At 40.7% G+C, this 16383-nt stretch overlaps 4 non-coding genes across 4 annotated transcripts; 3 read left to right on the top strand and 1 right to left on the bottom strand.

Annotated features, from left to right (window-relative positions):
• Positions 1-1690: 1690 nt before the first annotated feature.
• Positions 1691-1762, top strand: Trnac-gca. The gene has a single exon. It is a non-coding gene; the product is annotated as a tRNA-Cys (tRNA).
• A 6788-nt stretch (positions 1763-8550) lies between these two features.
• Positions 8551-8622, top strand: Trnac-gca. The gene has a single exon. It is a non-coding gene; the product is annotated as a tRNA-Cys (tRNA).
• Positions 8623-14180: 5558 nt separating this feature from the next.
• On the top strand, positions 14181-14252 carry Trnac-gca. The gene has a single exon. It is a non-coding gene; the product is annotated as a tRNA-Cys (tRNA).
• Positions 14253-16076: 1824 nt separating this feature from the next.
• On the bottom strand, positions 16077-16148 carry Trnac-gca. Its single transcript has one exon. It is a non-coding gene; the product is annotated as a tRNA-Cys (tRNA).
• Positions 16149-16383: the final 235 nt, after the last annotated feature.

Genomic DNA, 16383 nt, shown 5'->3' with positions numbered 1-16383 from the left:
ATGTATGTACGTATGTACGTATGTATGTATGTATGTATGTATGCATGTATGTATGTATGTATATATATATGTATGTATGTATGTATGTATGTATGTATGTACGGAGGTCCGCAGTAGTTTTTCAGGGGCCGTGAAAAAATCGTATAGAACATAGACATTGTGAGAAGAAGTGTTCCGAAACAAACATTTGACGACAAGAATGTATTGTTTAAATACAAGGTGTTAGGAAAGTATTATCATCTGGGTATTATTATATCTAGATTCCGATTTCCTCTTTCTGAGTAGAAAAATGTCGAACAACTTTGATTAAGAAAGAAACAACGGAAATGACAACAAGGAAGGATATATGAGAAGTGGTGTGTGGTTTGTACAAAGTTTAAAGGAAGAGTACTTATATGTGTGTGAATATGTAGGTCAGCAGCTAATCTGGGTGATTTACGGCGTGATTTACGGCAAATATTATATATAATGGATAAATACATAATACAAATGACTGGTGAGGGACAGTGTTCGCAAATAGATAGGTAGGTAGGTAGGTATGTATGTAGGTATGTAGGTAGGTAGGTAGGTAGGTAGGTAGGTAGGTAGATAGACAGACAGACAGACAGACAGACAGACAGATAGATAGATAGATAGATAGATAGATAGATAGATAGATAGATAGATAGATAGATAGATAGACAGACAGACAGACGGACAGACAGACAGAGAGACAAATAGATAGATAGATAGAGATAGATAGATAGATAGATAGATAGATAGATAGATACATAGATAGATAGATAGATAGACAGACAGACAGATACATACATACATACATACATACATACATACATACATACATACATATATACATACATAGACGTATGTTTGTATCTATGTATAAGTATGGGGCATATATACGTGTGTGTGTGTGTGTATTTGCATGGCCGTGTATACACACGCACACACATACGTATGTGTGTGTAAGCATGCAACCATGTATGCATGAATATACGTATGTTATGGTATGCATGTATATATATGTATATATCTCCCTGCGTATGAATGTATGTATATATGTATGTAGGTAGGCAGGTAGGTAGGCAGGTTGGTAGGTAGGTGATAGGTAGGTATGTAGACAGGTAGGTATGTAGGTATAAGGCGGCGAGCTGGCAGAAATGTTAGCACGCCGGGCGAAATGCTTAGCGGTATCTCGTCTGCGTTACGTTGTGAGTTCAAATTCCGCCGAGGTCGACTTTGCCTTTAATCCTTTCGGGGTCGATAAATTATGTACCAGTTGCGCACTGAGGTCGATGTAATCGACTTAATACCTGGACTTAATGTCTGTCCTTGTTTGTCCCCCTCTGTGTTTAGCCCCTTGTGGGTAATAAAGAAATAGGTATGTAGGTAGGTAAGTAGGTAGGTAAGTAGGTAGATAGGTAGGCAGGCAGGCAAGCAGGCAGGCAGGCAGGCAGGCAGGCAGGCAGGCAGGCAGGCAGGCAGGTAGGTGGGTGTGTATCCAAATCCGGCTGACCACGATATGTTTATGCTTCACGACAGAACTTGACAACAGGTTGTTCAAGATTGCGTCAGTGGGAAAAAACAAAATAGAACAGCTGATTCATAGTTCAAATGACAAACAGCACTAGGCTAAGTAAGAACTACTGTTTTGTTTAAATTAACAAAAATAGAGAGCCTGCGTGTAGTTGGGGATATAGCTCAGTGGTAGAGCATTCGACTGCAGATCGAGAGGTCCCTGGTTCGAACCCGGGTGTCCCCTTCTTTTTTTTTTACCTGTATTATTTTTATGCATATTTTCCCTTGTTTCTAATTTCTTTTTTGTTTTCCTACCTGACTCCGTCTCCCCCCTCTCTCTCTCTCTCCCTTTCTCTCTCTCCCTCTTTCTCACTTATTCTATCCCTTTCTCAATATTTCACACTATATATAGATACGTCGGTGTGGCTTTATGGAACATGATCTACACACATATACGTGGAGATATGTATGTGTGTAGATATGTGTGTATTTTGTAATGTGTGTTCGTGTGTCCGGGTCCCCCACTGGAAAAGGACAAGTCTTAAATATGGTCGATTCGGGTGAGAAATTCGTGGTATTTTAATTCTAAAGTGCCACAGTCCACTCGGCAATAAATAGGTCCTACACACATGACTGAAACAAATAAAGGCTCAAATTTACAGTTGCTTCACTGTAAACCTGATCAATGCAATAATTAGATCGATTCCGTTCGCAGCCGGGCAATAATGAATTGAATTAAATGCATTACAAGATACAGAGATTCTTTAATGATCCTCTAACAGGACCAAAAATCTGAAGGTCATCCTGAAATATGAGAACATCTGTGAGTGTGACTACGTGGTGGGACGGGGCTGGGTTATGTGTCTCATACAGAAAGAGGACTTTTTTTTCTTTAAACCATAACAACAATACTTGCAATATTGAGGATCAGTCGCTTAGAAGAGTAGCCTGCGGTATACACCTCGCTTGGATATTTACCACTTCTGGGGTTCCACTCGCTATGAAACATATGTAGCCCGGATCTTATCTATTCTGTTCCTTAACTCTTGGATGGATAGATAGATAGATAGATAGATAGATAGATAGATAGATAGATAGATAGATAGATAGATAGATAGATAGATAGATGGATGGATGGATGGATGGATAGATAGATAGATAGATAGATAGATAGATATGTTTCTTTATTAGCCACACAGGGCTGCACACAGATAGAACCAATTACAAGGTAGAGCTTTTCTTTTGAAGGTATTAAAAAAAAAAAAAAAAAAAAAAAAAAAAAAAAGGAAGGGGGAGGTTCGCTCAAAGGGATCGTAAAAGGAGAGAAAGAGGACAAAAATAAGGGGGGTTAAAAAAAAAAAAAAAAAAAAAGGGGGGGGGAGGAAAAAAAAATGATCAATAGGGATCGTTATCACAGAAATGTCAATATGAAGTGTAAAGGGGAGGACAGGTGAGGTTTACCCGTGGAAAGAAAAGCCTGCGGAAAAGACCACGGTAACCTCGGTCAATGAAGTCACATTTTATATTTCTTTTTTTTTTTTTTTTTTTTTGCAGATAAGCAACTCTCTGTTTTCGATTTCTGGGTTCATAGGACTATGCTCAAGGTGGCTTCGTCATTCATACGTGCCATTCTTGCTACATTCACCCATCTTTTTTTAAAACATTCGCTAGACAAAACAAAACTTGCCTCTCTACTCTCACTTTCCTTTTCAAGTGGTACTTGAAGAAGTTGATGAGAGATTGACCAGAGAGGAAAGTGTTTGTCTCCAATCCTTTCAGACGCGTCCACCAGATACATTCTTTCGCCATAGCCACAAGGATGATGAAAATCTCTTCCTTCCCGTTTGAAGGAAGGAGGCGTGACAATATTGACGATAGACTCAGCTGATAAACCGACTCGTCCCACACGTGACAGCAGTTGTTCGACATAAGCCCCAGGTCGGAAATTGTTGGACACTGAACGAGTGCGTGCAGAACGGTTTCGTCGCTCTGACCGCATCTCGGGCAGGTCGGCCCCGTGTTTCTCGAGCCGTGTCTGTAGAGCTTATCCCGAACGGGTAGCGCTTCTCGGTAGCACTGCCAGGCCAGGGATCTCTGGAAGTTGTCCATGGGCCCTGGCCCGAAAGTCGTCCGAACAGGCGGGTCAGGTACTCCTCGTCGACGTCCAGGTTCGCCCCGAGCTCGCTCGTCGTCGTACCTCCCCTCCACTAAACCCCTATAGAATGCTTTGGTTGTGTTGAAGTCACTTAAGGTCGACCCAGGACGGCAGAGTTGCTTGAGAGCAACGCGACACTCGCGGTGCCATTCGCCCTTCCTTCGGCCTCTTTTTAATCCACGACTGCAGTTCGGTCATGGAGACGAGCTGCGGGAAAGCGTGCCTCACAAACGGCGACCACACCTGTTCACCGTCGTCTACATAGAGCCAGAGATGTCGCAGTCTCAGCGCGTGTCTGCGCATCATCAACCACGGCATGCCCAGCCCTCCTTTTAAACGGGTGTTGACAGCAAATGGATCGCCTGACCATCGGCGGGACGCATCCTTTCCACAAGAAGCGAAAGAGGATGCGTTGTAGTTTGGTGATGGTAGGGTCGGGACAAGGTACGACGGTCAGGCGGTAGTAGATGACGGACGCGATGTACGTGTTCGCCACCCCTCGCTCGACCTTTTAGGGACAGTTTCCTCTCGGCCCATTGCCGGGCGAGAGTGACCACCCTACTCGTTATCTCGTTCCAGTTCTTCTCCACTTGGAGGTCCGGACCAAACCAGACCCCGAGCAACTCAACCGGGCCGTCGGTCCAGCGTCCCGACGGAGGCGCTGGTGGACGGCATGGGCTTGCTTCTCCAGTGCCTAGTCGCAAGCCCACTGACTTTTCCCGGTTGATTTTCGCTCCTGTCACCGCTTCGTAGTTTTTCAGTGTCTCGCCGACCAGCTCGATGTGCTCGTGGCTAGACACTATGACGGTGACGTCGTCCGCGTATGCAGACACGCTCGTCCCGCATCCCAATTCTCGCGGGATGCCCCTTAGAGTCGCCAGCTTCCGCCTAAGATAGATAGATAGATAGATAGATAGATGATAGATAGATAGATAGATAGGTAGATAATAGATGGATGGATGATGGATGGATGGATGGATAGATAGATAGACAGATAGATAGATAGATAGATAGATAGATAGATAGATAGATAGATAGATGATAGATAGATAGTAGATGGATGGATGGATGGATGGATAGATAGATAGTAGACAGATAGATAGATAGATATAGATAGATGATAGATAGATAGATAGATAGATAGATAGATGATGGATGGATGGATGGATGATAGATAGATAGATAGATAGATAGAATAGATAGATAGATAGATAGATAGATAGATATGATAGATAGATAGATAGATAGATAGATAGATAGATAGATATGTTTCTTTATTAGCCACACAGGGCTGCACACAGATAGAACAAATTACAAGGTAGAGCTTTTCTTTTGAAGGTTTAAAAAAAAAAAAAAAAAAAAAGGAAGGGGGGAGGTTCGATCAAAAGGGATCGTAAAAGGAGAGAAAGAGGACAAAAAAAAGGGGGGGTTAAAAAAAAAAAAAAAAGGTGGAGAGGAAAAAAAAATTGATCAATAGGGATCGTTATCACAGAAATGTCAATATGAAGTGTAAAGGGGAGGACAGGTGAGGTTTACCCGTGGAAAGAAAAGCCTACGAAAAGACCACGGTAACCTCGGTCAATGAAGTCACATTTTATATTTCTTTTTTTTTTTTTTTTTTTTTTTGCAAATAAGCAACTCTCTGTTTTCGATTTCTGGGTTCATAGGACTATGCTCAAGGTGGCTTCGTCATTCATACGTGCCATTCTTGCTACATTCACCCATCTTTTTTTAAAACATTCGCTAGACAAAACTTGCCTCTCTACTCTCACTTTCCTTTTCAAGTGGTACTTGAAGAAGTTGATGAGAGATTGACCAGAGAGGAAAGTGTTTGTCTCCAATCCTTTCAGACGCGTCCACCAGATACATTCTTTCGCCATAGCCACAAGGATGATGAAAATAGCTCTTCCTTCCCGTTTGAAGGAAGGAGGCGTGACAATATTGACGATACTCAGCTGATAAACCGACTCGTCCCACACGTGACAGCAGTTGTTCGACATAAGCCCACAGGTCGGAAATTGTTGGACACTGAACGAGTGCGTGCAGAACGGTTTCGTCGCTCTGACCGCATCTCGGGCAGGTCGGCCCCGTGTTTCTCGAGCCGTGTCTGTAGAGCTTATCCCGACGGGTAGCGCTTCTCGGTAGCACTGCCAGGCCAGGGATCTCTGGAAGTTGTCCATGGGCCTGGCCCGAAAGTCGTCCCGAACAGGCGGGTCAGGTACTCCTCGTCGACGTCCAGGTTCGCCCCGAGCTCGTCGTCGTACCTCCCCTCCACTAAACCCCTATAGAATGCTTTGGTTGTGTTGAAGTCACTTAAGGTCGACCCAGGACGGCAGAGTTGCTTGAGAGCAACGCGACACTCGCGGTAGCCATTCCCCTTCCTCGGCCTCTTTTATCCACACTGCAGTTCGGTCATGGAGACGAGCTGCGGGAAAGCGTGCCTCACAAACGGCGACCACACCTGTTCACCGTCGTCTACATAGAGCCAGAGATGTCGCAGTCTCAGCGCGTGTCTGCGCATCATCAACCACGGCATGCCCAGCCCTCCTTTTAACGGGTGTTGACAGCAAATGGATCGCCTGACCATCGGGACGCATCCTTTCCACAAGAAGCGAAAGAGGATGCGTTGTAGTTTGGTGATGGTAGGGTCGGGACAAGGTACGACGGTCAGGCGGTAGTAGATGACGGACGCGATGTAGTGTTCGCCACCTCCGCTCGACCTTTTAGGACAGTTCCTCTCGGCCCATGGCGGGCGAGAGTGACCACCCTACTCGTTATCTCGTTCCAGTTCTTCTCCACTTGGAGGTCCGGACCAAACCAGACCCCGAGCAACTCAACCGGGCCGTCGGTCCAGCGTCCCACGACGGAGGCGCTGGTGGACGGCATGGGCTTGCTTCTCCAGGTTCGCCCCGAGCTCGTCGTCGTACCTCCCCTCCACTAAACCCCTATAGAATGCTTTGGTTGTGTTGAAGTCACTTAAGGTCGACCCAGGACGGCAGAGTTGCTTGAGAGCAACGCGACGTAAGTTTCTTTATTGGCCACACAGGGCTGCACACAGATGGGACAAGTTACAAGGTAGAGCTTTTCTTTTGGAGGAGAAGAAAAACAAAGGTGGCGTAGGTTTTCGATCAAAAGGGATCGTAAAAGGGAAAAAAGAACAAAAAAAAAGAAAGAAAGAAAAAAACGGAAAAAAAAGAAAAAAGAAAGAAAAAAAGAGATAGATAGATAGATAGAAAGATAGATAGATACGACGGGTTTCTGTCAGTATCCGTCTAGCAATTCCACTCACAAGGATTTGGTCAGCCCGAGGCTATATAGTAAAAGACTTGCCCAGGGTGACACGCAGAGGGACTGAACTCGGAACAATGTGGTTGGGAAGCAAGCTTCTTAGCACGCAATTATGCCTGCGCCTGGAGAGTTATTTCTCAACACCATAGGATGCATTACAAAGTTGGCTTCGGTGGGATTTGAACTCTGAGCGCAGAGACTCGGAATATATATTCCATGTTATTTATTCATGTGCTCTCACGATTTCGACACTTCCCGAAATCCGAAACGCTTGTTTTTCGAAGCATTTTGTTTAAAGTATTATGTTGCAGACATGTATATTTGTATGTATGTATGTATGTGTGTGTGTACGTACGTATGTATGTATGTATGTATGTACGTATGTATGTACGTACGTATGTATGTACGTACGTATGTATGTATGTATGTATGTATGTATGTATGTATGTATGTATGTATGTATGTATGTATGTATGTATGTATATATGTGTATGTACGTATGTATGTATGTATGTATGTATGTATGTACGTATGTATGTACGTACGTATGTATGTACGTACGTATGTATGTATGTATGTATGTATGTATGTATGTATGTATGTATGTATGTATGTACGTACGTATGTATGTATGTATGTATGTATGTATGTATGTACGTATGTACGTATGTATGTATGTATGTATGTATGTATGTATGTATGTATGTATATATATGTGTATGTACGTATGTATGTATGTATGTATGTATGTATGTATGTATGTATGTATGTATGTATGTACGTATGTATGTATGTATGTATGTATGTATGTATGTATGTATGTATGTACGTATGTATGTATGTATGTATGTATGTACGTATGTACGTATGTACGTATGTATGTATGTATGTATGTATGTATGTATATATATGTGTATGTACGTATGTATGTATGTATGTATGTATATGTGTATGTACGTATGTATGTATGTATGTATGTACGTATGTATGAATGTATGTATGTATGTATGTACGTATGTATGTATGTACGTACGTATGTATGTATGTATGTATGTATGTATGTACGTATGTATGTATGTATGTATGTATGTATGTATGTATGTATGGGTACTACTTGAGAACAGGGGTCCCGGTGCGCGCACTCGCGTAGTCGCGCATCCGCGCTAGCTAGTCGTGACGAGTCGATCCTACAACGACTACCTAGCAAAGTAAATAAAACACAAAATAACTAATTTTTTTACACAAAGTAAATTATTTTTGTTAAATAAAGTAAATAAAACACAAAAATACGAAGTAAATAATTTTTTAAACAAAGCAAATAACACACAAAAACACAAAGTAAGGATCGACTAGTCGTGACTAGCTAACGCGGATGCGCGAGTACGCGAGTGCGCGCACCAGGACCACTGTTCTCGAGTAGTACCGTATGTATGTATGCTCCAGATTTCGTCAGTGGGAAAGCCGTAAACAAATACAACAGCTGACCTCATTAAAACAACATTGCATCATAGGAACGATAAACATTAATAGGCGCAAGTGAGGACGTCCGTTCTCTTTAAATTTGCCAAAACAGACACATCCTAGTAGTTGGGGATATAGCTCAGTGGTAGAGCATTCGACTGCAGATCGAGAGGTCCCCGGTTCGAACCCGGGTGTCCCCTTTTTCTTTTTCCACTATTATATTTATATATTTTTTTCTTTTTTGCGATTTTTATTCTATCCGTCTCCTTTTCGTTTCTTTTTCTTTTTTTTTAACTTTTTTCGGGTCAATCTGCCAAACTTATCTTCACCTCTCTTTTGGTCCATGATAAACTGCTTTGACGATCGATGTTACTATCATCTCAGAGCTTTCTACTAACATATCGATGCATAGTCTTCTGCTCATATACCCTCATCTTTTCATCTGATGATACTTTGTGGTGGAGTCATGTGACTTCTTTGGGCATGTATTTAAGGTTATTAGACAAGGAATGCAGTCCAAGGAACTGCTTTCCAAGTCTTATGATGTTATCAGCGTCATGTATGCAAACTTGGTCAAAGGATGCACTTGGTAGTTAAAAGATGTTCTCGAAGGGATATGATACGACATTCAAGGGCATTTTAGATCGATGTCAAGTATCTGCCGCTTGTTTTAGTTTTAGGCAGAGGCGGTCTACGTCATTGTTTGGGTGGAAATTGTGTGCTTGTTAGTATCTTCCCGGTTTTCACATGAATGGCTCAGATCTCATCAAGCATCCAGCCAAGCAGCCCAAATGTTGGTATGAATACTGGCACTGCAAGCACATTATGAGCCACAGTTTTATTGAATGCAGAGCAGAGCGTTCCGAGGTCAATATTTTCATTATTCGGTTGGGATTTTTGTGGTTATCGTCACTACCGGGCGAAATGCTTTGCGGTACTTCGTCTGCCGTTACGTTGTGAGTTCAAATTCCGCCGAGGTCGACTTTACCTTTCATCCTTTCGGGGTCGATAAATTAAGTACCAGTTACGCACTGGGATCGATGTAATCGACATAATACCTATGCCTGTCCTTGTTTGTCCCCTCTATGTTTAGCCCCTTGTGGGTAATAAAGAAATAGGTTATCGTCACTGTTTACAATTTTGTCCTAATTGTTTTCAAATTCGGTATATGGATTAAGTTTTGTATAATAATTGGCACATTTTGGTTATCTCATCTCCATTAAAAAATTACCATTAACAAATTGGGTTATCTCCCCACTAAAAAATTGAGTTTATGTGGCGACAAGAGATTGCATTAAAAGGGTTAGATCCTTTTGATTCAATGCTTCAACACATTGTTGACTTTTGGCCTTCTCAATTGGCACGGTATGATTTGTTATAAAAATGTTATTAGATTCAATAAGATATTTAATTTTTTTCAGTTTTCATATTTATTAATTTTTTTCAGTTTTGAATAATTCGATATAAAAATATTATCAGATTCAATAAGATGTTTAATCTTTTCACTTTTTATGTTTATTAATTTTTCATATTGTTTTTGTTTTATTGAGGATTAAACAATCTTTTTAGTTGGGGAAGATAACCCAATTTTTTAATGGGGGTTAATGGGGGTTAGATAGCCAAAATGTACAGTAGGTACACTGTGGATGAATTAAAACTATATGCAAAGAATATGCATTATATCAAAAACAGCCTTCACCTGGTTACAACATTCTCAAAGGATTTAGAATGGTACAGTAGGTACATTTTGAAAAGGAAATTATGAAAATTAAATTAATTTTTCCAATAAATTTATAATTAAAAAGTTACTAGCCTTTAAAGTTTTCAAAATTTTGGTATTTTAACCAACCAGAATCGAGTATTTTACACATCACCATGAACTTCTGTCAGCATTGTAAGCAAAGAAGCACCACGTGTTTCCTAGCTGACTGCGAAGAACTCTGTTTTCATAGTAACCAAAAATGCTGCGCATGCGCACAAGAAGTGTAAACGAGGACTGCATACGACACTCGGTTCTTCCAGGAGCCATTATCTTCAGTGACCTGTGGCGAGCTTATAATCATATCCCAGAAATCGTGGGCTATGATTTCGAACATAAAACTGTGAACCGTAACATTGAATTTATGAACTCAAAAGATGGGACTCACACTCAACAAATTGAGAGACATAGGCATCTTTAAAATGCGGAAACAAACGCCGGTGTGAGACACACCGTTCTACGGTTGAGTCTTATCTTGGTGAATTTATGTTGAGAAGGAGATATGAAAAAGATCATTTATTTTATAAAATCCTAGAGCTTGCTAACCAACCACATGGTTCCGGGTTCAGTCCCACTGCGTGGCATCTTGGGCAAGTGTCTTCTGCTATAGCCCCGGGCCGACCAAGGCCTTGTGAGTGGATTTGGTAGACGGAAACTGAAAGAAGCCTGTCGTATATATATATATATATGTGTGTGTGTGTTTGTGTGTCTGTGTTTGTCCCCCTAGCATTGCTTGACAACCGATGCTGGTGTGTTTATGTCCCCGTCACTTAGCGGTTCGGCAAAAGAGACTGATAGAATAAGTACTGGGCTTACAAAGATTAAGTCCCGGGGTCGATTTGCTCGACTAAAAGGCGCTGCTCCAGCATGACCGCAGTCAAATGTCTGAAACAAGTAAAAGAGTAAAAAAGAGTAAAGAGTGTATTGCAAACTTTCGTTCTTGAATTTTTAAAACTAATAAATGTCTGTTTTAAGCAATGTTTTGAGTGTTATTTCTAGTAACTCCTGTTGGTTTGCTCATAACTTTTAAATATTTAATTTGCTTGAGAATCTTTTAATGTTTTTCATTGTTTACTGTAGCTAGTTTAATGTTTTGACATACCGGAGCCCCCACCACTACCACCACCACCGCTTTCTCGCTGCTGTGACAGATGATAGAAGAGGAAGCGAACGCGCTGCTTTCTATTTTTATAGATTCTTCTTCGCAAATCTTTTTTCTATCCGTCTCTCTTTCATTTCTTTTTGTATTTTATAATTTCTTTAATTTCTAATCTACGAAACTTAACCCCATCTCTCTCTCTCTCCCACTCTCTCTCTCTCTCTCTCTCTCTCTCTCTCTCTCTCTCTCTCTCTCTCTCTCTCTCTCTCTCTCTCTCTCTCTCTCTCTCTCTCTCTCTCGGTCCATGATACATTGCTTTGACGATCAATGTTACTATCATGTCAGAGTTTTCTATTAGCATATCCCTGCATAGTCTTCTGCTCATATATGCTCATCTTTTTTAGCTAAAGATATGTTGCAGCGGAGTCGTGCGGCTTCTTTGGGCATGTATTTAAAGTTATCAACCAAAGAATGCTGCTCAAGGAGCTGCTTTTCGAGTCTTATGATGTTATCAGCCTCGTGTATGCAAACTTGGTCGAAAGATGCACTTCGACTCTTGGTGGTTAAGAGATGGTGTGGAAGGGATATGACACGATACTCAAAGGCAGTTTTGATCGACGTTACGCCTTTGCTGCCTTGTTTTCGTTTTAGGTAGAAGCGGCCAACATTACTGTTGAGATGGAAATTGAATGCTTCTTGGTACCTTCCGGGTTTTCACGTGAATGACTCGATGTCATCAAGCGTCCAATCAAGCAGCATAAATGTCGGTATGAGTACTGGCACTGCAAACACATTGTGAGCCACAGTTTTATTAAATGCAGAGCAGAGAGTTCCGAGGTCCATATTTTCTTTATTTGGCTGTAATATTCTTTAGTGATACGTGTCTCACACGTACCCTCGTAAGATGTTGTTAGTCTGTTTTACAGTTTCCCCTCATTTCACAAACATATAGCAACATTTATCGTGACCAAACTCCAATCCTAAATCTTTGAGAATGCTGTACCCAGGCGAAGGCTGATTTTTGATTTCATGCATATTCTTTGCATATAGTTTCAAGTCATCCACAAACCAACTGCACTAATTGTTACTGATATATATTTGAACTTATAGGCGCAGGAGTGGCCTGTGATAAGTAGCTTGCTTACCAACCACGTGGTTCCGGGTTCTGCCCCACTGCGTGGCACCTTGAGCAAGTGTCTTCTACTATAGCCTCGGGCTGACCAAAGCCTTGTGAGTGGATTTGGTTGACGGAAACTGAAAGAAGCCCGTCCTGTGTGTGTGTGAGTGTGTGTGTATGTATGTGTGTGTGTGTGTTGTGTATCTGTGTTTGTCCCCTCAACATCGCTTGACAACCGATGCTAGTGTGTTTAGGACCCCCGTAACTTAGCTGTTCGGCAAAAGGGTCGATAGAATAAGTACTAGGCTTACAAAGAATAAGTCCTGGGGGTCGATTTGATTCGACTAAAGGTTGTGCTCCAGCATGGCCTCAGTCAAATGACTGAAACAAGTAAAAGAAAAAATATATAACCTGTTTATAGAATCTAAATATTTCGGAACAGTTGCCTATTATCTTTGACTTTCGATGAGATATCCACATCAGCAGGACAACTGACCTCTGACCTCTGTGGTATCACATTCATTTTCTTGTCTGTCTTAAACAACAATATCCAGTCTTACACTTGACAAATGCTTTGATGGGAACGTTCCACTAATATTCATTGAGTTGATTATTATGTGTGTATTCAATAACAGGAGGGATCACTATATTTATTCCAAGATAGTCTTTTTTTTTTTTTCAAAGGCGTAGCAACTACTTCGGTCTGAATGGGGAAGTAGTACCTGGACATTTTGGGGCAGCTGGTAACCACATATATGACGTCTTCCACAGAAATGTGACATAATCATCGTCTTTGGTTGTATTTTGGAGTTTCAAGGGCTGTCTCTATTGGTTTTATATATACCTCTATGCATCATTGTATGTCTCTTCTATTTTTTAATTATTATAAATCTTCCACTGAGGAGGGAGCCGGTTTCGAACAAAGATACAAGGCTCCATCTTTGGGATGTAGTTAACACTGGCAAATTCACATTTAGAACTTAGAAAAGTCTTGCATATTTTTACTATTCCACTCACAGATTGCATTTGCAATGTACGAATCAGCCGGTCAATTTCTCTTTCTGAAAATTCCAGTTTATCCAGATTCTCCATTAAGCATTTACTAACAAAACCTAGTTCTATTATTATTGGTATGAATATGAATTCATAGCATGGATATAGAAGCATTGTCCATAGATATTCTCTTTTTCTTTGATTTTCAAAGATATATTTATACCTGCAGAGCAGCTAACGTCTACGATGGTATGTATACCTCAATGTATGTATGCATGTATGTATGTATGTATGTATGTATGTATGTATGTATGTATGTATGTATGTATGTATGTATGTATGTATGTATGTATGTATGTATGCATGTATGTATGTATGTATGTACGTATGTTTGTTTGTTAGTATGCATGTATGTATGTATGTATGTATGTATTATGTATGTATGTATGTATGTATGTATGCGTGCATGTATGTATGCATGCTTGTATGTATGCATGCTTGTATGTATGTATGTATGTATGTATGTATGTATGTATGTATGTATGTATGTATGTATGTATGTATGTATGTATGTATGTATTCCACACCTGACTACGATATGGTTGTAGTTTACAACAGAAATTCCCAACAAGTTTATCAAGATTGTGTCAGTGGGAAAAAACATAAATAGATACAACAGTTGGTTCGTCATTAAAATAGCCTTACATCAAAGAAATGCTAAACATTGATGGGCATAACTGTGAACGTTTGTTCTCTTTATATTTGCTAAAATATTCTGTTTGTCGCAGTTGGGGATATAGCTCAGTGGTAGAGCATTCGACTGCAGATCGAGAGGTCCCTGGTTCGAACCCGGGTGTCCCCTTCTCTTTTTCTTTCCATCATTATTTTTATGGATATTTTTCTTATTTATTTTCCATCCGCTCCCACCCTCTCTCTCTCTCTCTCTCTCTTTCTCTGTTAGCTTCTGTCCATCTCTCCTTCTCTCACTGTTTTTCACATTACATATGCGTATGTTAGAGAAGCCTTATGGAAGGAAAAGAAAGTTTGTTTATATGTATGTGTGTAAGTTATGTAGGACGTGGAATCATTTGTTTTCACTAATTATGATAAAACTATGTTAAGAAATTTAGAAGCCAACTTTTCTCATTCTCTTCCGTTTGTCTTTCTCTTTCTCATGTTATATGTAGGAATTACTTTTGCAGATAAACAGACGACAAATAGCCACATGGCCATGTTGAGTAAGGGAGAACGTGGGCCCCTTTGTGTCTGGTGCCAATATATTTAACCCTTGTAATTAGTTACCACAGGGAAGAAAGGTATTTGATCCTAGAATAATGAGTGTCGAAGTCGAACCATGCTGAGTTTTGAACTGAAGCCGGAAAGGAACGTCGTTAAACCATGCAGTGTTTGGTTTTTTCCTGTCATCTAATAAGGCTGCCTGCCTTTCAAACAAAAATGGCGGTATACGTAGAAATTTGACGTTTTAATAAATGCCTTTGCTTCTGTTTGGATGCTTGTATCGGCTAATCTTGATAACATAGTTCAAAAATTTTGATCATATCTTCAATTCCGATCATTGTTATAATAGTTACACCCAAACTGGTTCACTATTTCATTATTCTGTGATGATGCATGGCCAAGTGGTAAGGGTGTTCCACTCACAATCGCGATATCGGGGTTTCAATTCTTACACCTGATGGTGTGTTGTGTTCTTGGGCAATACACTTCACTTCACATTGCTCTGTGATCACTTCGACACCTGACGTTTGGTAAAACCGTGCATCTGGTCAGGCAACGTCGATTTGATGAAAGGAGTGATCTAATGTGTGGCACGAACATGTGATCACTATAAACCAGTCATGTCCGCAGGTTCTTCAGCAAGAAAATGCAGAACTGTCTTTTTCGGACAACGAGAGACCACCGTCATCATCATTCTATTATTCTTTCTACAAGCAGTGTTCGTGCAGATTCCACGATTTCTTTGAAAATTGTCAGATGGGGTTGCATATTTTTCTGAAGAATTTGATTCTTCAGAAAAATAATGAATAAGGTGCAGGAGTGGCTGTGTGGTAAGTGTCTTCTACTTTAGCCTCAGGTCGACCAAAGCCTTGTGAGTGGATTTGGTAGACGGAAACTGAAAGAAGCCTGTCGTATATGTGTATATATATATGTGTGTGTGTGTATATATATGTTTGTGTGTCTGTATTTGTCCCCCTAACATCGCTTGACAACAGATGGTGGTTTGTTTACGTCCCCGTAACTTAACGGCTCGGCAAAGAGACCGATAGATGTTGGGGGAGACAAACACATACACAAATATATAGGCTTCCAAAGAATAAGTCCTGGGGTCGATTTGCTCGACTAAAGGCGGTGCTCCAGTATGGCCGCAGTCAAATGACTGAAACAAGTAAAAGAGTAAAAAGAGAAAAAGATAATAGGCGTGAACACCAACCTGACTCAAGGGGATGGCGTCAAATAGTACAAACGTTTAGAGAAGAGAAAAAATCTATGCGTTACCGGTTTTACAATTTTGCCCTTTTTCTTTACAATATACCTATATGCAAATACGAATGCAAAAAACAACGCAATCAAATGATAGAGAAAGAGAAGAGACGGATAGAGAGAAAGAAATAGAGAGAAGAAACCGAAAGAAAAGAAAGAAGGCGGCTGATATAAAAAAAAAAGAAGGGGACACCCGGGTTCGAACCGGGGACCTCTCGATCTGCAGTCGAATGCTCTACCACTGAGCTATATCCCCAACACCTGCTTAGGTCTTTTAGTTTTATCTATTTAATTATTTCAAGTGTTCTCAGTAACATCGTTAATGACTCCTGTTTATTTTATGTAGCGTTAATTAAATGCCCAATTAAGGAATCTGAACTAATGAGTCAACTGCTAATTGTATTTCTCATACAAATACCAAGTTGATTAACCAGCTGTTGACAATTTCTACAACAGAGCAAGACATATACCACGGTCAGAAACAGTATTCC

This window comes from Octopus sinensis, unplaced genomic scaffold (assembly GCF_006345805.1).
Source record: "Octopus sinensis unplaced genomic scaffold, ASM634580v1 Contig07798, whole genome shotgun sequence".
In the NCBI taxonomy this organism is placed as follows: domain Eukaryota; kingdom Metazoa; phylum Mollusca; class Cephalopoda; order Octopoda; family Octopodidae; genus Octopus; species Octopus sinensis.
This window is presented reverse-complemented; position numbering and strand designations above follow the sequence as displayed.